Raw genomic sequence first — 22,616 nt, 5'->3', positions numbered from 1 at the left:
GTACAAAAACCCTGAAAATGGACTTTATTACTTTCATTGCGGGACCCGAAAACGCTGCATTGTGCGCATCAGCACTGCAAGGGTTAATCGGCCATTTTTCCCTCATGGTGCAGTGCCTTCATGGCTTTCAGGAGCGCAAAGTTGCCGAATCAGTAACGCCCTCTCAAGAGCGCGAAGATGTCGAATACGCCCCTCAGAAGCGGGAAAACACAGGAACGCCCTCTCAAGAGCGCGAAGATGCCGAATACACCCCCCTAGAAGCGGGAAAACTAAAGACTGCCCACCATGAACTTTGTATTGTGAGCCAAGGGAGTAAAGACTCCTCCCTCTGGCTCCTCCCTTACCTCCTGTACTCTTCATGACAGAACAAGCAAAGAAGATGGCGCTCCCTCTACCAAAATGGGACCAGATGGCAATACAGGGAGAACTCGTCTACGAGCCCACTGTGCCTGAAACCCAAGTTTCCCAGCTCGTGAGGAGAGATGGCCCCTGCGCATTTAAAGCGTCTCCAGAGCCAGCGCCAGCTGCAAGCAAAGACGGGACAGCCGCCGCTGGCTTACCCGAGAAGGCCGCTGTTACCACTCCAGTTCCCGCGGATGAAGACGTCCTATCTCCAGTCCGGACCCCGGAGGCTGTGGATCCCTCCGCGATGGCCGAACGCACAGACAAGACGTCCCCCAAGATGGCCGCCAGCGTCAAGCCTGCTCCTGCGGATACCACCGCCAGCCAAGCTGCCCAGGCCCCGAACATACCTGCATCGCTGACGGCATCTACAGCTTCGGAGACACCTACCATGGAGGCTCCCGCGCACCACCAGGAGGCACTGGAACCGGCCGCCCGGCCGCGTCATCAGGTAGGAGCAGACGCGCTCCCTGAGGCCCAGGCCCGGTCCGAAGCTGCCCCTGCACCGCTCCCTGTGGGTCCCGATACCCCTGATAGGCCCAAGCCTGCTCCGCCATGCACACATACTGGTGCGGCGGAGGTGGCCGGAACTTCCACTCCGCCGCCCAGAGCTAATACCACCATAGCGGGACGTTTAAATCCTGAGGTCCTCATAGTGAGCCCTGAAATCCCTGCGGCTCCAACTCTACATGTGGGGCAAATAAATAACTCTGTCCTGACTTTAAATCCCAGAGTGCAACCCTACGTACTGCTCTGGAAGCTGCCACAGGCACCCTCAGTTTACCTACCAGAACCCCTTCAGCTGGAGGTTTTAACCGCCTCTGCACCGGCTAGGGATCCCAGCTTGCAGCATGTCACAGCTGCATTCACCAGGCTTACTGCTCAGCCAATTCCAAAAGACACCGCAAGAGGGCAGTGGCGCACCACTACAGCTGCTGAGAGCACCCAGGTTAAAGAAGAGTTTTTGCATCCTCAAATATGGGATCCAGGAGGAAGATTTCCAGACTTTCCTGTGAGGAAAACTACCCACTGTGGAAATTAACCACTACCTTGTTTGGATTACAAGTGACTTATGGACTTTTTGTTCCTGTCCACAGTCAAGCTTTTCAAGAAAAAGGACTCAAGTGATATTTGAGCGTATTATTGCATTGATATTTGCATAATGTTTTTGCACTAATTTCTTTACCAGTTACCTGTTACACAATGTTTAAGATAACATGCCCATTGTGTGTATTCTCTCCTAGGTGCCGCAATGTGAATTTATGCACTATTTGTGACAATTGCACTTACCGTTGCACTTAACCAAAAATGTAGTAACTAACTTCAGTATGTCTCAATTTACAGCTCTTGTTCTCTCCTTCCTTTATACGGACTGCCTTCATACGGACGCTGAAAACTAATGGCCTACACCTGGTGATATATACCCATAGGTACCCAGGGCAGGACCAAGTGGTAAGTCCTGGCAGGTCCAGTAATTGCATAGGTACCCCCTCTACTTCAGGAATCGTTAGAAGTCATAAACCGCTCCGTCCCGCTTGTTTCATGTTCCCATGTGGATTGTTCCCATCCTGAGGTGTCTTATTTCCAGAAGATCCATGGGATTATACTACCCTCCTCCTGTGACATTGCCAGAAGTTTGCGGAGACGATAAATACCTCCCCTTCTGAGCCTTTTTGCCTAAGGTAAGGCACCTCAAACCTTAGAGCCATAATTTAGCTACCCCATAGTCACCATAGTGATTGTGCTTTAAGCCAAATTTCTCAGGCTTTGGTGCAGGAAAGGGAATACAGGATAAAGCCACCCTTTCATTTGCGGGCATTCCATTACACCATGGTGAGACTACAGAGTAAAGACACCCCCATGCTTTCTTTGGTGTTTACAGAGCTCAGAACACTTCAAGGTCAGTCAGTAATGTTTGCTTAGTGCAGTATTTAGGTTACCTGGTTATACCAAGAGAAGGAAACTGTGTGTTGGACACCTTACTCTAGCGGGCAGGAACCTGGGGAAAGCCGTTTCATGTTTTGTCTATGTATGTCTTTATATGTAATTCATGCAGCACTTTGTATTTATTTGGGTACCCCAGAGCTGATTCCTCTACCTCCCAAGCACAAGCCGAGGACTGCTTGATTCAAAGTAAGGGGGAATGTAACATCCCAGAGTTATGTTACTAAACTCTTTTTACCCGCTACTATTTGTTGGTAACATGTGCCTTGTCATCTAATGTGATTTTATATAATATTCCTCACAAATGTGCATTTTCTAAGCCTGTTACATGTATTTGCTGTAATTTTCATGTACACCAGCAGGTGGCAGCAATGTTTAGCAAGGACCTTAGTTCAGTTTAGCATATCTAGACTCGAATAGTACATTCTAGTCTAGCTCCCCTCTCTTTGAGGAGGTGTGGAATGTTCCCACATCCTGCTTCATGGGGAGGAAAGGAAGTTCAGTTAGTGTACCAGCTACCCCTGCTAGGGGAAGGCTGTGCTGGTAGGAGTTCCCAGAAATAGGGATCCCAACCCAGGATCGTGCTTCGGCTGAGGTCACAGATCTTCATCCCCAGTCTGAGCCTTCAGCCTCAGCTGGTTGACAAGCAAGCAGCACCTCCAGATCTCCAGGACGAGCCATTCCCTGTGAGCAGAACTGTGAGTAACTATCCAGAGACCAGGAGAAGCCAAATTCCTCCTCAGCTAGTCAGTCCCATACACAGCAGAAGATAGACAGAGCAGAAGACAGATTCTTGCCATATTCTCCAGGCACATGCTAGATGCAGAAGAGATATTGATCCCTGCCATACATGGCCAAAGCCTGCTGGGATCTAAAAGACTAATGCTGTATCTCATATGGATTCAAGCTGCCTCCAGTAAAGACAAGTTGAACATTATTACAAGTCTGGATCTCATTTATTGCTACTAAAACCCTCAATTACTCCTACTAGCAACACTCATTTATTGCAAGTGAGCCAGGATCCAGGAGTCCAGCCGTACCAAGGTAGGAGACACCGTTCACATTATTACTACTACTACTACACAGAGACATTACCCCACTCTGGCATTCCTCACCTGGTACGTGAGTTGCAACACCTTAAAGGGCCCTGAGACTGTACCCTGGGCACGCTGCAATTGGCGTCACGAACAAAACTCTTAACCATAATTTTCACCTGACCCAGTCAGTGCATATTATTGCGCCAGTGCGGATTAGTATAATCCGGCTTACTGCAAAGGCATTGGGCAAATGGAGCATCATGAGGTCCATTGATTTGTTGGCGTACCTTGTGTACCCAGAGAATGCCTCTGCCAAGAAAAATGTAATGCTAATGTAACGATAAAGCCAAATTGACGGCCAGCAAACACGGAGTACCAGACACACTTTGCGCAAGCTGTCACACTCTGAACACCCTTGAGGGCCGGAGTACTCTTCACCTGCCTCCAGCAGGAAGGGGGAGTTTGGCAGAGCCTTTCCCAGGTATCAAATAGCAGGGCGGCTGGTGGCTGGGCACACCGGCTGCAGTTGAGCAAAACCCCAAAGTAAATACCATGACACTGTGCTATGGTCAATAGGGAAACATGAGAATGGTCAGTAAACGTAAGCCAGGGCACAAGAACCAGAAGACAACCAAAACCAGAGTCAATAACCAGAGAAACCACCCACCAGCTAGCTTCAGATCCAAAGCCAGGAAGTAACTAAATAATCAGCAGTGAGTGAGGGATAAGACCAGGTCCCTCCACAGATTACCTGACACTGCTGAGGTCACACCCAATCTCCACCCTCAGAACAGGGAAGCACAAGTGAGGGCTGAGAGTGTGCAGAGGAAGGAAATCCAGCCGAGGTGTAACCCTAAATTATAGATAATCTTTAATAGTATTACCAAGACAAACATAAGTCCTAAAGTGTCCAAACCTGGCGTGTCCACCAATCAAGTCTAGTGGGGAGTGGATGACCCTGATGATGGTCCTAAACCTAGGCCCTGTGCCCAGGGGCGACTCCTGAAGGTGGAGACCCCCTGTCCTCGAACCTAACTGGCACCTCCTACTTATCCCTAATGGGGAAGGGCAGATATAAAGAATAATAATTGGTGGACAGGTCAGGTACGGACAGAAAAGGATACAAAAATATGCACAATGTATACAACCCTGTTGGAAAAATGTCCAAAGGTACACGGTGCAAGAGACTACAAAACACTACACTAACGACACCTGGAAAAAATGACACAGACGCATCTGTGTAAAACCCCAACGTGGTATCTAAAATAACTCATTCACCCCCTGATGATCCCACACAGTGGGGGAAACGCGTTGGGGTTTTACACAGATGCGTCTGTGTCATTTTTTCCAGGTGTCGTTAGTGTAGTGTTTTGTAGTCTCTTGCACCGTGTACCTTTGGACATTTTTCCAACAGGGTTGTATACATTGTGCATATTTTTGTATCCTTTTCTGTCCGTACCTGACCTGTCCACCAATTATTATTCTTTATATCTGCCCTTCCCCATTAGGGATAACTAGGAGGTGCCAGTTAGGTTCGAGGACAGGGGGTCTCCACCTTCAGGAGTCGCCCCTGGGCACAGGGCCTAGGTTTAGGACCATCATCAGGGTCATCCACTCCCCACTAGACTTGATTGGTGGACACGCCCAGGTTTGGACACTTTAGGACTTATGTTTGTCTTGGTAATACTATTAAAGATTATCTATAATTTAGGGTTACACCTCGGCTGGACTTTCTATTTCTACACTTAACCCAATATATTTGATATATCCATTTGTGCTGGATGTTTAGTTTGTGCAGAGGAAGGAACCTCCCTCCACATGTCCAAATTAGGAGACATGACAACAGAGGTTCCCTGGCAACAGCTAGGGGTACCGGCGTCCTGGCAGTACCAAGATCTGGAGTGGATCTTACAGAGTGATGCGCACGTGCGTAAAGCACAAATCTTTACTAGCTCCGCCCTCTGGGGAGGACACCCCGCCCCTCGTGGCCAGCAAGGGATGAGGAATGTCCCGCTAGAGGGCCGGAGACCACCTAGGAGAATGAGAGACACGTCTTCCCTTGGTGACATGCTTCTGGTGATACTGCTTTTGTCTACCTGGCTGCCTGACACAGAAGTAGGATGTTTGCGATCTTTTTAAGAGATGGTATTTCCTTGGCTACAGACTTTAGATGAGTATGATGATGAGCCATTTCTGGCATAGGAATCTTCTTTCTATTAGACGGTATCTGGTTTCATTCAACAAGCATTAGCAAGGGTATCCTTACATTGTTGTCAAGTGAAACTACCATAAGTCCAATGGCTTTCCTTCCAGAGACTTCTGTGTTGCCACTACAAGTACCTAATGTGTAAGGGTAAGCTTCTCCTTTAAGGTCGAACAAATTAAACAGTTCGGATCTTAAAAGTAATCAGTTGCTTTGGTCATCCAGGATGGTATACACCTTTAGGACTCTCTCTGGTTTATCCTTGGGGTATACGCTTACTAGACATATCTTTGCACAAGACTTGTCACAGAGACTTTCACCACAAACTTTTATACATTAGGAAGATACAATAGTGGAATTTGCTGTTTGATCCAGTGTCTCCCTGCCATACTTTGCCACTTGCGGTGACTGAGCGGATGGCTCAGTGCTGTGTTGAGATGGGTGAAGTGCTTGCACATGGTCAACACTGTATGCACATGTCAACACTGTCACATTCTATGCACTTAATGAAAGCTTTACAATCTTTAGCAAAATGTTCAGTGGAAGCACAACATTTGAAACATACCACAAATTTCTTCACAAGCTCCTTGCTTTCCTGAAGCGGTTTCTTTCTTAAAGGGTTTTCTTTCCCTCACCGCGCCTGCGCCGAATGCTGAACGGCACGAGATTTCACCAGAGCACAGGGCTGGCAGACAGATGCGGGCGCTGTCTGGCCCTGTCAATCAGGACTTGGAGGGAGGCGACAAAGGTGGGAGAACGGAGCCTCTAGGAGCAGGAACAACGCCCCCCCCCCCCTGCTCCTAGAGGCTAATTAGCATATTATAAAAGTGAGATTTCTGGCGTAACGGGGGCATAGATAAAAGTAGGGATAGGCTAGTTAGGTTTAGCTGACATTAGCACATCGCTAATGTCAGCTAGCTTAATAGGGTTAAATCTAGTGACAGAAACCCTTTAAGCCAATGCACTTATTGAGAGGATGTGGCTTCTTATGAATAGGACATTGACAATTTGGGTTTTCAATTTTCGCACCTTGATTGCTCTTGTCCAGAGATGGTGTGAGCGTAGGAAGAACATTGATCTTATATGTATAGTTTTTATACATTTTCTTTCCCCTATAACTTTTTGTAGATATGTGCATGGAGCTATGTGAGGGCTCATTTTTTGCAGGGCAATCTGTACTTTTAATTTATATCATTCTCAGGTGTGTATGACGTTTTGATCACTTTTTATTGAATTTTTTTGTGGGAGGAGGAGAGACCAAAAAACTGCCATTTTGACACTTTTTTCGTGTCACCTTTTTCCGTATGGGCTAAATATTTTCATATTATGATAGTATGGTTGTTTTCATACATGGAGATACCCATAATGTGTATTTGTTTTATTTATTTTATTTTCATTGTGGGGAAAGAGGGTTGAATTTTTATATTTTTTTTTTACTTTTAAATACTTTTTTTATACACTTTTTTATAGTTCCAACAGGGAAATCCTTTGATTGCTATTCTCATAGACTCCAATGCATTAGAAACTACTATGCAGCAACCTCCTGTCATTCTGAATGACAAGGGCTGCCGCATACATGCTCTGGCTCCTCCGAGCGCCACACGGGGGAGCCGGAGCATACCCGGAAGTGTTCGCTTCTGTGTTTTCACGAGCTCAGATGCCGTGGTGTGACAGCGGCTGCTGTACGCCGCTGTTCTCCTACTTACCGCCATGGTCCTGGGCGCCGTGCTCAGTGGTGATCCTTCCATCCACCGCTGCAGTCTTGGGCTCTGTAGCTGTACATGCTGTGGTGCTGAGGATTCCATTCCACATGTTCCACTAAGCCCTGGCCACAGCATGCAAGCTGCTGGTTTCGTGTTACACTGCCGTAGGGGCGGCACGCATCACTCCCTGGGCTGCATAGGTTGGGTCATGTGACCTTGCTGACCAACCCAGGCTCTCCTGCAGGTACTTAAGTGGCTCAGCCCCCTTCCCAGATGCCTCAGTGTCAAGGTCCTTGTGTTTGCTAAGCTCCTGATACTCACGTTTGCTCCTGACTTATACCTTGTTCCTGGATTCTGCTACTCGTCTGATCCCTGCCTGCTTGCCTTGACTCTCCTGTTACCGAACCGGATTGCATGACCTGTTCCGCCTGCCCTGACCTTTTGCCTGTCTGACTATGCCTCTGCCTCATCCTTCGGTCCTGCACTGTTGCTCCTGGTAACGACCCATCCTGCCTGACTACGCTTGTACTTCTGGTACCTACCCAGTTATCTCCTGGTCAGGTATCGCCTGGACCAGCTGTCTTGTGTGCCTTCCCTCCTCAAGAGGTAGCGACCTGGTGTACCCCTTGGTAAAGTCTATCCCCACCATCAGAGGTAATGTGAAGAATCGAGGGGTACACTTAGACAACGCCCTTAGAGGAGGTGGGACACGTGGCACAGTGGGTTCACACCCGCTGCTTCGTGACACGCGGTTAGATTTGACCATGGCATCTGAAATGTAAAATGTCCAAGATCTGAATTACCTCCAAAGGGGGAGATCAGGTTGTATCATTGTTTTGGACTTCTATGCTGTCTTATGGGTAATATGTCTGATAATATTATCTACCAGTCATTAACTGAATGACAGTAGACTGATGCAGAAGTCTGGAGCACCAACAGTTAAGCTCTCAAGTATTGTTTGTTCTGTATAATGCAGCATAGACCCTTATTAAAGCAAAATGTAGAGGCTCTTGTTATGCCTGTTTTAGTTGATGTTTATAGGTTGTCTGTCATCATTATTCCTTCTTCCCCATTGAACCTGTTTCTGTATTTCGGCCCACGTTTCCCATTATGCCTCTGGTTTGCTGGAGACAATGAGGGGCTTAATTAGACTGCCTGATATTCAGGCAGGAGGAGCACCAATGAATGATAAACAACATCCATCGGCACTCATTTGCACCTGCCTCTTACACACGCCGATACAAAGTGATTGTGGGAGAAAAGATTGCTACCGCAGTAGTTCTTTCCCTATTCTGTTATAATGATTATTGGCAGCACATCTCTGATTGCATATGGAGAATTGCTGCCGATGATCAGGTATCTATAATCCTAATGAAAGATGCCAATTAGACGACCAATAAGTGTTTGCTCTTTCATCGTCTGCATGATTATACAGGCCAGTTATCGGGAACTGTATACGTGCGGTCTAATAAGGTCTTTACTCTGCTCTAACTCCTATCTAAGGGTATCAAGTGATAGATCAGGGTCATAGAACTGATGCACCCTAGCTCACACTGCAGAAGCTCAATGTATTTTTATGCTCCTAAAGGCTATGGACACCTTTGGGGCAAATTTTCTTTGATAACAGGTTATTCATTTTGGGCTAAAAATAGTACAAGGGTTACAAATCAGTCTATTTGCAAGTTGTCGCAGTCTGTTTTCTTTGACTCCTGTCATCTAAGGGCTCATGTTTAGCTCTTATCTCTGATCTCCTGACCTAAAAATATAGCTGAATTAAGTGTTTATCCTGTTACATAATTATTTCATGTCTCATTTTTACCACTAGCTCAGGGGCACCATCACAGTCTGGAGTTTGAAGTCAGATTCCAACATTATTTTTAAACCCACAGATAAAGGGGGGAATGTGGTGGCAATAGACCATTCAGTTTATCGGGATATGTGCCTTAGATTATTGAATGACAGAACTTGTTATGGTGTTTTAACATCTAACCCTACTGAAGTAGAGGCAATCTTGATAAATGCATTTCAGGAGGGTATTCTGTCTAAGGATGAGATGAGGTTCATGACACCCAAGAACTCCCAAATTCCCACCTTCTGTGTTCTCCCGAAGGTCTACGAGGGGCTTTACCCCACTGACAGGTCGCCCCATAGTGCCAGGGGTAGACTCTCATTTCCCCAAACGCTAGTATATATGTTGTTGAGATCTTGTGCATTTTTGTTTCCTCACTGACATCCTATGTATGGGGCACCACAGACCTTATGATGAAAATTGAGAATATACCAGTGGAGGGTGTTATTTTTTTGCCTCAATTTGATATGGAGGGTCTTTACACCAGCATTGCACACAATGTAATTTTGGTGGCAGTTGATCATTTTCATAAAACTAGAGGTGTAAAATTTCAGACCCACAGTCTATTGTATGAAAGGTCTTGAAGTTGCCTGTTACATAATTATTTCATGTTTGAGTCTCGTTTTTACTACCAGCTCAGGGGCACCTCTATGGGTAGTTCCTGTGCCCCGAGTTATGCGAATTTACTCCTGGGCTGGTGGGAAGACACAATAAAATTTCAGGAAGGAAATGAATGGACCTCCAGGATTCTTTTTCAGGGGTCCTACATCGATGATATTCTGGTGTTGCGGAAGTGACCAGGGAAGTCTTTTGTAACATTTGTTCAACAACTTAACCTGAACCAGATCGGTTTAAAATTCACTTGGGAGATAGACAAGTGTAGCACTCCCTTACTTGATATCTATATCACGAAAAGAGGGTTGAAGTACATACAGAGACTTAATGGAAACCAACGGCAACCAATAGCCTCTGGCAGTGGGAGAGCCATCACCCAGTGAATTTAAAGAGGGGCATACCCAAGGGGCAGTATCGGCAGGCTTTACTAAGACCCCTACCTGGTTGGAAAAAAAGAGAACTGTTAGAATTATTGGTACATTTGATGATCAGAATGATAGGGTTACCAGTATGTTTAGAAGATTTTGGGGTAGTCTTCTGTCTGACCCTGATTTGAAGGCTGTCCTATCCCCTACCCCTTAGCACTGATACGTGGCTTGATCATAAGCCCCTAGGGCAGTGATGGCAAACCTTTTAGAGACCGAGTGCCCAAACTGCAACCAAAGACCCACTTATTCATCGCAAAGTGCCAACACAGCAATTTACCCTGAATACTACAGTCAAATATAGTATATCTTCATGTACTTTATCACTTAGCTATAATAGCCTGCATGCATTCAATGCGCTGCCTGTGCCGTTCATAGTGCGCCCTGCGCTGATGAATGGTGGGAAAGGTCTAAGGCATATTAGTACACCATAGACTTTTTCCAGGATGCGGGTGCCCACAGAGAGAGCTGTGAGTTCCGCCTCTGGCTTCCGTACCATAGGTTCGCCACCACTGCACTAAGGACATTCAAATGTGGGGGTGGATGTTTCAATTGTCCCTTCATTGAACTCTACAAATTTCTTGCCAAGTGTAAAACTACTGGCATATATCTATGCACATCTTAGTGTCCCCTTAGTTATGTTGGAAAACCAAACATGAATTGAGACGGATGGATGGGGGTAATTGGGGAGATGTCTGAAATAGTAGGGACAGCCCAATTGCATGCCATGTACTTGAATACCATGGAAGTGACTGTAGAGTCTAGAGCTTCCAGGTCAGTGAGGTAGTGCGTCCATCACGCAGAGGTGGTGATTTGGACAGGAGGCCTAATGGATATACTGCCTTAAGACAGTGAGCCCCTTGGGCCTCAATGAACAAATTTCATTTGGCTATTTCATTTAGTTTTTAATTTTTATTTTTCCTTTACGTAATGCCTACCTTGTCTTTAATGGTGGTCCTTCCCACTTTTGGTTTATAGGTAATCTGTGAATATTGAACCACAAAGGTTCACAAATACTTACCCAGTATATGTTTATCCAATTTATTTCATGCCTCCACCTGGTCGATCTGTTATTTTCTAGGGGGGGGGGGGGCAAGATGGCACTATGATACTGGGACATGGGGTGGGTGGGAAGGAGATAGGCACTTGATACTGGCACATTGGGGGGGGAGATGCACTATGATACTGGCACATTGGGGTGGAGATGGCACTATGATACTGGCACATGGGGGGAGGAGAAAGGCACTTGATACTGGCACTTTGGGGGGGCGAGATGGCACTATGATACTGGGACATGTGGGGGGGGAGAGAGGCACTTGATACTGGCACATGATGGGGGGCATCTATGGGGACACTTACTGGCACATTATTGGGGGGCATTATGGGGGTCCCTTTTTACTGGCACATTATTGGGGGGCACTATGGGGGCATCTACTGAGGCCACAAAGAAGGGGTATTTTATATGGGGGGCTCTGTGTGGTACTAGTATTATCAGGGGGTTTATCTGTTTCTGCAGTATAGTATTGGGGAGCACAGCGGCACAGTATTGGGGGTGGTAGGATGATTTGTCCAGAACATGGGAGGATGATGGAAAAGTAGTAAACAAAGATTTTGTTTGTCCAACTGCAGAGACGAAAAAATGGCTGAAAAATGGTGGTCTGGTCTGAAGGTCTGAAAGAAGAAGATGAGGAAAGAGAACATCTACATCAAAGAGACATCACTGGATGTAAGAGGTATATGGCGCTGTATTACCCTGGATGTAAGAGGTATATGGCGCTGTGTTACCCTGTATTTCCAATTTTTTCCAAATCCGAATACTTTGTTAAAAAAGGACTCTATTTTTTCATATTAAAAGAATATTGAGTTTAGATCACTTTGTTTCTTACACTGTTCACACAATTCTTATGTACAGGATTCGTAAGATTCGAGATTCGAAAGATTCGAGAGATTTGAGAACCTTTTCGGATTCGGATTAAAAAAAAATTGGATTCGTCCCACCTCTACTTTAAAGTAAAGTTCTTTGATTATTCTTAGTTCTGACCCAATTGGATGGGATAATGGTCTACTGTAGTGTTTCCCTACCAGGATGCCTCCAGCTGTTGCAAAACTAGATTTACCAGCATGCCCTGACAGCCAAACGCTGTCTGGGCATGCTGAGAGTTGTAGTTTTTCAACAGCTGGAAGCATCCTGGTTGGGAAAAGCTGGTTTACTGTGATAATATAAACAATGGGGGTTCTACAAAAGAGCTATTGTGGGGCAAAGTTCATATTCGTGTTTACACACGTGTTTTAAAATTAATGCTTTTATAAACAAGTAAATAATGACGCAATGCTGTGGGGCTGGTACGCAACTTTTTCCAGGGCTGGTTTTTATCCCCAGTCCGGCCCTTTCAGTGGGTACATAGTGCCATTGTTTGGGAATGGAGAATTTCCTAATGCGTTCCACTCGATTGCCGACATACACATGGAACTGTCTTGTTTGATTGTGTATGTATCCTAGCACGATTTTTCTGTCTGTGTAAAAGTCAAAGGAGTCAATGTTGAAGTCTGTTTCGTGCTTTATAAGCTCAGCAATTTCAACAGCTAACATTACTGCACAGAGTTTGAGCCTTGGAATAGTATGTGTGTAGCGGTCAGAGGAGGAAGAGACCGCAAGGCAGGATTCAAATACAGTACAGCAGACAAGAAGGTTGAAGCATACACCGGCTTTATTAAAGAACAAAATGGAACTGCCGGAAAATCGGATTAACAGTATAGTACCACCGCATCAGAGGCGCAATGGGTTAATGAACAGAATAAGCTAAACAGCCAACAGATAGCTTACATGCTACTCTCACTAATAATTTCCTATCTAGCCCTGCTACCCAGGGCTATTCCCTTACTCTATAACCTATCACAGGTTAGCACCGGTGCCATTCACAGTTCTGGAGTTATCTGAGTAGAGGTCCGTGATGTAGTCTTTTCCCACGAGGTGGATGCTTGTCTTGTCCGGAAAGTGGTGGCACGTGTCCTCTGGCTCCTGAATCGATCGCTTGCTTGTCTCAGCGCATGGCCTGCTTCTCTCTCTTGGTTACAGCTGCAGCACTTCACTTCAGAGTTTATCTTGATCTGTCCTTTACATAGCCAGTTTCTCAGGACTACATCAGTAAGGGCCCATGTTCCATCATTAGTCTCTCAGTTTGGCTCCTAACATGGCAGCCAGCATCACAGCTTCCAGGGCACACACACCCTTCCAGCCAGGACTCAAACCCCGGGAACTTCTGGCTCCTCCTACCTTCTGTGTATATCAGAAAAACTTCAGCTTCCTCTTACTCAGTCACAGCGGCCTCTAGTAGCTGAAATAAGTCATCACAGTCTATGTAACACAATATTGCAGATATCTGTGCAAAGAACAGTATTCTAGGGGCTGACCTGTACATGTGCAGGCTTTGGAGTTAGCCTGGCCTTGCCCATGACGAATCCTACACCTATTTCACCGTTGGGGTGTACAACCCGGAGATAGGCTACCGCGGCTATGGCTTCCATGGATGCATCAGAGAAGTCATGGATCTCTAGTCTGGTGGCATTCTTCAAGGACGCAAGAGTGTAAGATTGTGGTATCTTAAACTGTTCCAATGCCTTGAGTGACTGCTTCAAGGATTCCCACCTTCGTTGTTTCTCTTTGGGTAAAGGGGTTTCCCAGTCAGTGTTCCCTGAAGTAAGTTGTAATATCTTGCCCCAAATAGTAAAGGGTGCTATAAATCCCAAGGGATCATAGATACTGTTTACTGCAGACAGTACTCCTCGTTTTGTGAAAGGCTTGTCGCAGACTGATGTTTGAAATGTGAACGTGTCTTGTTTAACATCCTACAGCAATACAATGCTGCGTTGCGTGAGGGAAAGGTCAGACCCTAGTTGAAATTCCTTAGCACTGACAGCATGATCATCAGAAGGAAATGCTCTTATTACCTCATTGCTGTTGGAGATGATTTTGTGTAGTCTGAGGTTGGCAGTAGCGAGCATGTTCTGAGTTCTGGTGAGAAGGTCGATGGCTTCTTCTTCCGTAGGTACAAACTTGAGACCGTCGTCTACATAGAAGTTCTTTTCAACAAACTGACGTGCATCAGACCCGAACTATTGTTCGCCTTCTTGGGCCATTTTTCTCATTCCGTAAATGGCAACTGCGGGGGAAGGGCTATTTCCAAAAACGTGTTCTTTCATCTGACAGTCTATAACCTCGTCGTTGACATCATTATTGCGTCACCATCGGAACCGGAGGAAGTTTCTGTTGTCTTCACGGACGATAAAACAAAGAAACATTTGTTGGATGTCGGCCATAATGGCAATTGGTTCTTGTCTAAAGAGGAGTAAGACTCCTAGCAGGTTGTTGTTCAGGTTAGGCCCAGTGAGAAGATTCTCATTGAGAGAAACGCCTTCATGACAAGCACTTGAGTTGAAGACCACCCTATTCTGGTCAGCCTTGCGAGGATGGTAGATGCCAAAACACGGGAGGTACCAGCATTCTTCTCCTTGTGTAAGAGGGGGTGCAGGCTCAGCATGATCTCTCTCAAACACCTTCTGCATAAAGTCGACCAAATGTTTCTTTTTCATCTCCGGTTTCCGATTCAGGTTGCGCTCTAAAGAGATGAACCGTAAATCTGCATGCTGTCTATTATTTGGAATTCTCTTCCTTGGGGTGCAAAATGGTAGCGGTGCCACCCAGCTGTTGGAATCATCTTGGTAGAACTCTTTACTCATGGTTCTCAAGAATTCTGTGGCTGCTAACTCGTTGTCTCTTGTGGTTACCTCAAACACTGTCTTTCCAATGTTGTCATCCCAGAAGATAAATGCTTTCCTATCATCTAGTATGATGAGCTCTTGCGTACCTTTGTCACACAGCTTTTCTTTCACACTGTAGTGATGTCATCGTGGAAAATAAGTAGTGCGTCCATTTGGCAGAACGTGTGTTTTAAAGGAAGAAACTGAGAAAGGTTTCCTGGCGTTGCTAAGGCCGACATTGCCTATGATGACCCAGCCTAGATCCAGACGCTGGGCGTAAGGTGCATCATGTGGGCCGTTGATTTGATGGCGAACCTTGTGCACCCTTAAAATGTCTCTCCCGAGTTACAGCAGGATATCAGCATTTTCATCAAAGGCTGTGTGAGGGATGAGACTCCATCTTGGTGTCGGCAGCAGCCATTTTACATTGTATGACCTTTTTGAAGTTAATAGATCAGAAACTTTGACATGCAAAAAGTCCCTTTAGGAAGTAACTTAGCCCCCACCTTTGCTATTTTCGATAGATGTAAACTGCTAGCTGTAACACTTCTTTCCTTTATTCTGAATAAATGCATCTGCGGTTAATTGACATTTATATTTTCTGTTTCTGTAAGCACATATATGTACAAATATAGTCATGACCTTCATGAGACGTGTGTGGGTGGCTTTTCCACCCCCTCCTCGCCAAGACAGTATAATATTATATGCATTTTGTTTGAATAAACAGACACTTGTTTGATCACTGAGTGTCGGTCAATCAATCCTCCATGGGTACCCATTACTAAATTTATGAGCAATGATGATTTGGAACTCAGCATAAATTAGAGTAAGGGGTCTTTGCCCCCACAATTTCTTTGGCGCCTACCTGTATTTTCTTTCTTTTTCCTACCTGTAATATAGTTGATACACTAACAGGAGATTAATGGGGAAATCGGCTATAAGGAAGCAGGTAGATGATTGTTGAAATTTAGTTTCAACTATAGATATTTGAGATGTCTGGTAGAGAAATTCTTAACACATAGACATGGGCAATACACAGAGTATACCTGAGGGGTACAAATTAGCCAAATAGATAGTTGAAGATTCAGAAGGGAAGCAAGACAAGAAAAAGACACAGAAGGTGTTAAAGAAGGCGGATATGAAACATGGTAACTTAGATTCTGAAGTTTGGGAAAGGTTCAAAAGAACACATAGTGGTTGGATGAAGGAGCAGGAATGTGAGGAGGTTGTGGAATGTTAGTGTCGGGCAGCAGAGAAAGTGAAATATGAGAAATGGCCAAATGTAACATTTGGAGGAAATTTGTATTATGACACAGTGTAAAACATGACAATGACAGTGAGACAGAAAAGAAAATATGTCCGCCACCTTCAGCTCCCCCACCTAGACTGCGTACAAGACTCCGGTCACCATACATACCAGATTTACCCCACAAATCCCTCCACCTCCACCAGTGGATGGAGGAGGGGGGCCAGGAGACGGGGGAGACAATCAAGCCCCTCAGGCACCACCACCCGGTGGTCAAGTCCAATATGTGCAACAGCACATATTGTCTTACTCCCCATTGAGTCCTAAGGACCAAATGGGACTTTTAGGTAAAATTCCTGACCCACTGACAAGACCTATGTATACTCAAGCCCTCCAATCAGTCCTGACAGGTTGGCGGGTTCCTGATCAGGTTGTTTTGTTACAATATGTTGATGATCTATTGTTATGTGCTCCTGACTATGACATCTCTGTGCATCTCTGTCACTGTTGATTTTCCTGGCAGAAAATGGGTGTAAGTCTTCCAAAGACAAGCTGCAGTTTTGCCAATCCCGTGTTACTTTCCTCGGTCACTGTTTGTCAGAAGATGCCCGGCACCTCACCAAAGAAAGAAAACAGGCCGTGAAGGACATTCCACTCCCTCAGGGGCCGAAGCCCCACAGAATGTTTTTGGGACTGGTGTCCTATTGCAGACCTTGGATCCGGAATGCATCCATGTTGATGCAACCCCTTTATGACTGCTTGGCCTCTGACCCTTTTTCAATCAGCGGCCCTGCAGAGGATTCTTTTTACTCACTCAAATTGGCTATCCTGTCAGCACTGGCACTGAGCATACCAGACTATGACCAGCTTTTTAACCTGTTCTGCTCAGAACTGAGTGGCCATAGTACCTGACCAAGAAACATGGGGACAGACAAAGGCCGATTGCCTATTTTTCTGCCAGATTAGATCCAGTCTCACGTGGCGCCCCCTCCTGTGTCAGGGCGGTCGCGGCAGTGCAGCTGATGGTAGAAAAAGCTTCTGAAGTTGTACTTGACTATCCTCTGGTGGTACAGACCCCTCATGACATCCAAGGTATCCTAAGTCAGGTGCAACCAAAGCACATATCCATGGAATGCCAACTACAGTTGCAATGTTCTTTACTCATGCCTGAGTCCATTACTTTCAAGAGATGTACTACTCTGAATTCTGCAACTCTCCTACCGATTTCGGATTCAGAAATGGGGGAAGGGGGTACAGGCCCTCTTTTACAAAAATTACAAGATACTGATGAACATGATTGTGTCCAATTAATGCGACAAGAAACTTCTGGCTTTTCACATGTACATGATCAACCCATACCTAATCCTGATTTTGAGTTTTTTGTAGATGGCAGCAGATACATGGGTGAGGATGGCCGATGTTATACTGAATTTGCAGTGGTCACGGAACATGAGGTAGTACTGGCTGAACCACTCCCTCCTCACATGTCAGCACAGGAGGCTGAGTTGAAGGCAATCTCTGAAGCATGTAAAATGGCACAAGGTAAACAAGCAAATATTTTTACAGACTTCAGGTAAGGGTTTGGTATTGTACATGATTATGGCCCTATTTGGAGAGCCAGGGACTTCCTTACCTCTGCAGGTCAACCTATAAAAAACAAAGACTCAGTGTTTGAACTAATGAACTCACTACTGCTTCCATAGGAAGTAGCCATTGTCAAGGTTAAGGCACATACCAGACAACAAACCCGTGAGGCTAGGGGCAACAACAGGGCAGATGGGGCTGCAAAAGAGGCAACAGTGAAGCCTTGGAAACCCGAGGTAATCCCTGTCGATGTCCTGGAGCCTCACCACATGTCTGAGGATGTGTTGATTAAACTGTCTGCACAGGCAGATGAAGGAGAAAAGACCTCCTGGACTCAGAGAGGAGCAGTGCCGAATGGGCAGGGACTCTGGGAAGTGTCAGGAAAAATATACCTACCCAAAGCCCTCTGTCCTATGATGGCACAGGAGGCCCACGGGCCCACACACCAAGCAAAGGGTCCTATATGAGCATGGTACTGAAGAGATGGGTCGCACCTGGTTTCTCCACTATTGCCGTAGATTTGTACAAGGCTGTATGATCTGTGCTCTTAACAACCCCGGACAGGTAGTTAGGACACCTAAGAAACATACACCTAGGCCATTTTACCCATTCCAGAGACTGCAAATAGACTATATACAGTTATCAAAGGTAGGAACATACGAATATGTGCTTGTGTGCGTTGATCTCTTTTCAGGATGGCTGGAGGCTTACCCTGTATCTACTGCAAATGCCAAGAATACTGCAAAGAAACTGGTCAGTGAACTTGTGTGCAGGTATGGAATCCCTGAAGTGATAGAATCAGACAGAGGAAGCCATTTCACAGGGGAAGTGATGAGGGAGGTGATGGGAGTCTTGGGGGTCACTCAGGCCTTTCACACGGTCTATCACCCACAGTCCAGTGGCCATGTGGAGAGACTGAACGGCACTATTAAATAAAAAATCCAGAAGGCTATGAAGGAGACCGGGAAGCCCTGGACTGAGTGCCTCCCCCTTGCCCTGTACTCCATCCGCACCACCCCAGGGAAAAAGTCTGGCCTATCTCCCTATGAAATCTTGTTTGGTTCTGTACCCAAACTGGGGCTGTATTTTCCTCAACAGTTGCAGCTCCAGACTGACAGCATGGTCAGTTACATGAAGGCCCTCACCCGCAGGTTGGAGCACAATCATAAACAAGCGTTTGCTTCCATTCCAGATCCAGACTCAGTGGAGGGGACGCACCCACTGGTACCTGGTGATTGGGTTGTTATAAAAAGGCATTTGAGCCCAGATTTGATGGTTCCTTCGAGTTTTGTTAAAGGCTGAGACTGCTGTAAAAGTTAAAGGAAAACCCAACTGGATACACGCTTCTCATTGCAAGAAAGTCTTGAAACCACAGGATCAGGGTCCTTCTGTTGGCAGTGGCTCTGACCTTGATAGTGTCAGCAGTGTTTCATCCACTGAATGATAAATGGGACAATGCTTTGATATTGCACCATCAATTGTTGTTTGAGGGGCTAAGCGACACTGAAAATTTGAGACTGTTGGATCTGTACTTACAGTCCTGTGAGTTCAGCCAGTATGCCCTATTTCGCGTGCCCCTCAGCTTTTCTGAACTAACTGAACTTGCCAACTCTACTATCTTTTTCAAAGGCATGATGCAGGTTAAGTCCAAAACTAAAAACAAGGAGGTACCCTTACCCATTGCAGGATGGGCTGAGCCCCCCTGGCTCATGGTAAACAGATCAGGGCCAACAGTTGATTATAGCTCTACCCCCTGGAACGAGAACATGTGGTGCAATGTGTCATGTTTTCCAAGTTGGTCACACTGTCATTGCAAATAAAGTCGAAAGGTATGTCTTTTAGTCCTCATGACAAATTCGGCTGCAATGACTCTAACCCGAACAGCCTGGTGCAGTGTGTTGGTATAGATCCTGTAAAGGGTAAGAATCTGGCCTGCAACAACCGTACCTTAGTTGATTTAATTGCTGGTATGACCTATAACTCCTCAGAGAGTCAGGAAAAGGGACAAAAACTAGCAGAAGGTGACCAGCTGGCCAAATTGATAACTCAGTTGTTTAATAGTACGGTAGTTGCAGTCCCAGAAAGTATATACCTAGTCTGTGGGCATAAGGCATACAAGTGGTTGCCCAGAAATGTCACTGGTTTATGTACAATTGCCCGACTTACTCCTGCAACCTTTATAATACCCCATTCTGACATAGATATAAATGCTGTACTGAAATATACTCTTTATCGAAGAGCTAAGGACAATACACCCAGACCAAATGGTAAACCCCATGTAGTAGAGATGAGCCTCACCAATAAGTTCTTCAGTACCTTGTTTCTGTACCCCATGGTAATGCAGATGTGGGACAAGCTAGTGGTGGCAACTGATTATTTGGATGATGAGATATGGGAGGTGTTAAAACTCATGAACGTCTCTAACATTGTCCAGAATCAGATAATCATTGTCACCAATCAGCACACCTTGGTTTTAGACTACCTGACAGAAAAGGAAGGAGGTATGTGTCAGGTTGTGGGACCTGCTTGTTGCCATTACAGGTAAAAATTGGAATAGAAAATATGAAAATCATGAGAGACAAATGGTTACAGAAAAATAGTGCAGACAAAGACTCATGGTGGGGAGACACCTTTTCCTTTCTCAATCCTGCCAACTGGTTCAAAGGGCTGGGTGGGTGGCTAATGGGGCTTATTCAAACAGTAGTACAAGTAGTGCTAATTATACTAGTCATTTACATTATAATCAAGCTTATGCGTATGTGTATCAATAAAGTTTATAAGAAGAAGAAGAAACAATATTGAGATTATTGAGAGTATCTGTGGTACTGTTTCCCACCCTGGAAGGGATTCCAAAGGACAGAATAGGATTAGATTGTTCTGAAGTATGTCTGGGCGGTGACAGTCCACAGATGTCTCAAAGATGGAGGGTCATATTTGTATCACTGCTTGTTTTTTATAATCTTGCTTGTAATAGTGGTATATTGTATTCTGCCATGTAATAAAAGACTGCGGACAGAAGTAACTTTTTACCAATTCCGTAGTGAGACAATGGATGAGCTTGGAACCCTGGTTCAACAGATGTACATTTCATCCATGAGGTGAAACATCTGGGGTATGTCCGGCTGGATCCTACGGGCTCACCATGGTCTCAAATGGGGGAGATGTGAGAGATGAGACTCCATCTTGGTGTCTGCAGCAGCCATTTTACATTGCATGACCTTTTTGAAGTTACTAGATCAGAAACTTTGACATGCAAAATGTCCCTACAGGAAGTAACTTAGCCACCACCTTTGCTATTTTCGATAGATGGAAACTGCTAGCTGTAACACTTGTTGACATTTATATTTTCTCTTTCTGTAAGCACATATATGTACAAATATGGTCATGACCTTCCACCCCCTCCTCGCCAAGACAGTATAATATTATATGCATTTTGTTTGAATAAACAGAGACTTGTTTGATCACTGAGTGTCGGTCAATCAATCCTCCATGGGTACCCATTACTAAATCAGTGTGCATTGATGATTTGGAACTCAGCATAAATTAGAATAAGGGGTCTTTGCCCCCACAGGCTGGTATTTGGTTAGCTATGTCCTTCAAGTGAGAATGGTGCAAGGCAGCTTGAGGAGTGGGGATCTCATCCTTGTTAGTTGGGATCTGATTACACTCGATGATAGTAGGCAAGGGTATTTCCATGTTGCTATTGAGAGGAGCAACTACAAGGTCACTGGCTCTTCTACACAAGACTTCTGTAATGCCTGCACAAGTACCTAGGGTATAAGGTAGAGCATCTCCTGCTATGCCTAACAGATCAAAGAACCTTGTACTTGAAAGAGATCGGTTACTCTGATTGTCAAGAATGGTATACAGTCTTATGGCCCTTTCAGGTTGGCCCTTTGTGTATACACAAAACAAGCATATGTTTGCACAGGATTTCTCACAAAGTCCTTCCGCACAGACTTCAGTGCATGTAGAGAATACTGGGGTGGAGGCAGCTGTTTGTTCAGTGTCCTCCCCGCCATGCTTTGCCCCGGGAGGGATGTCTGTGGATGGAGTAGACCTGTGTTGGGACAGATGAAGGGCTTGTATATGGTTGTCACTACCGCATTCCATGCATTTAATGACAGCCTTACAGTCTTTTGCAAGGTGTTCTGTGGAGGCACAGCATCTGAAACAAACTCCAAATCTTTTAAATCTTCCTTACGTTCTTGTACAGGTTTCTTTCTGAAGCCGATGCATTTCTTAAGTGGATGTGGCTTGTTATGTATGGGACATTGGCCATTTGGATCCTCAAGTTTCTTGTTTTGACAAGTCCTTTGAAGAACCGTAGCGGGTGCAGGTTGAACATCAGTTCTCTTAACTGATACTGGGCCTCTGTGGTCTCTGCGTTATACGTGTGTTTGCAAGTCCTGGAGGAGGTGGACTGAGACGGTTACAGTAACCATAGAAGAAACTTAGATCATTCTTTGAGTCCGCTATTTCCCTTATGAAGTCACAGAAGTAGGAAAAAGGAGGAAAGGCAACTCTGTATTTTTTCTTGTAAGTTGATCCCTGACTAACCCATTTTTTTTGAATGCCATATGGTAGCTTAAGGACAATCGGGTTGATGCTACGAGGGGTGTCGAGGTAACTAAGTCCAGGTAACCATAGCTAGTTGAAGCTCTAGTAGAAGATCACTGAGTTCTTGAAGCTTTAGATTGTCTTTAGCTGTAATCTTCAATCGCCTCAGAGCTGCCAAAGCTAAGTTCAAGTCTGTCCCAAGCAGCGTCGAGACCTGCAGCAGGATTGGAAGTGTAAACTGTTTGGAGTCTCTTGATACGTTCGGCAGACTGGGGACCTAGCCACCTGAT

This window comes from Bufo bufo, chromosome 6 (assembly GCF_905171765.1).
Source record: "Bufo bufo chromosome 6, aBufBuf1.1, whole genome shotgun sequence".
Lineage (NCBI taxonomy): Eukaryota > Metazoa > Chordata > Amphibia > Anura > Bufonidae > Bufo > Bufo bufo.
The sequence above is the reverse complement of the archived record's forward strand: the minus strand, read 5'-3'. Positions refer to the sequence as shown.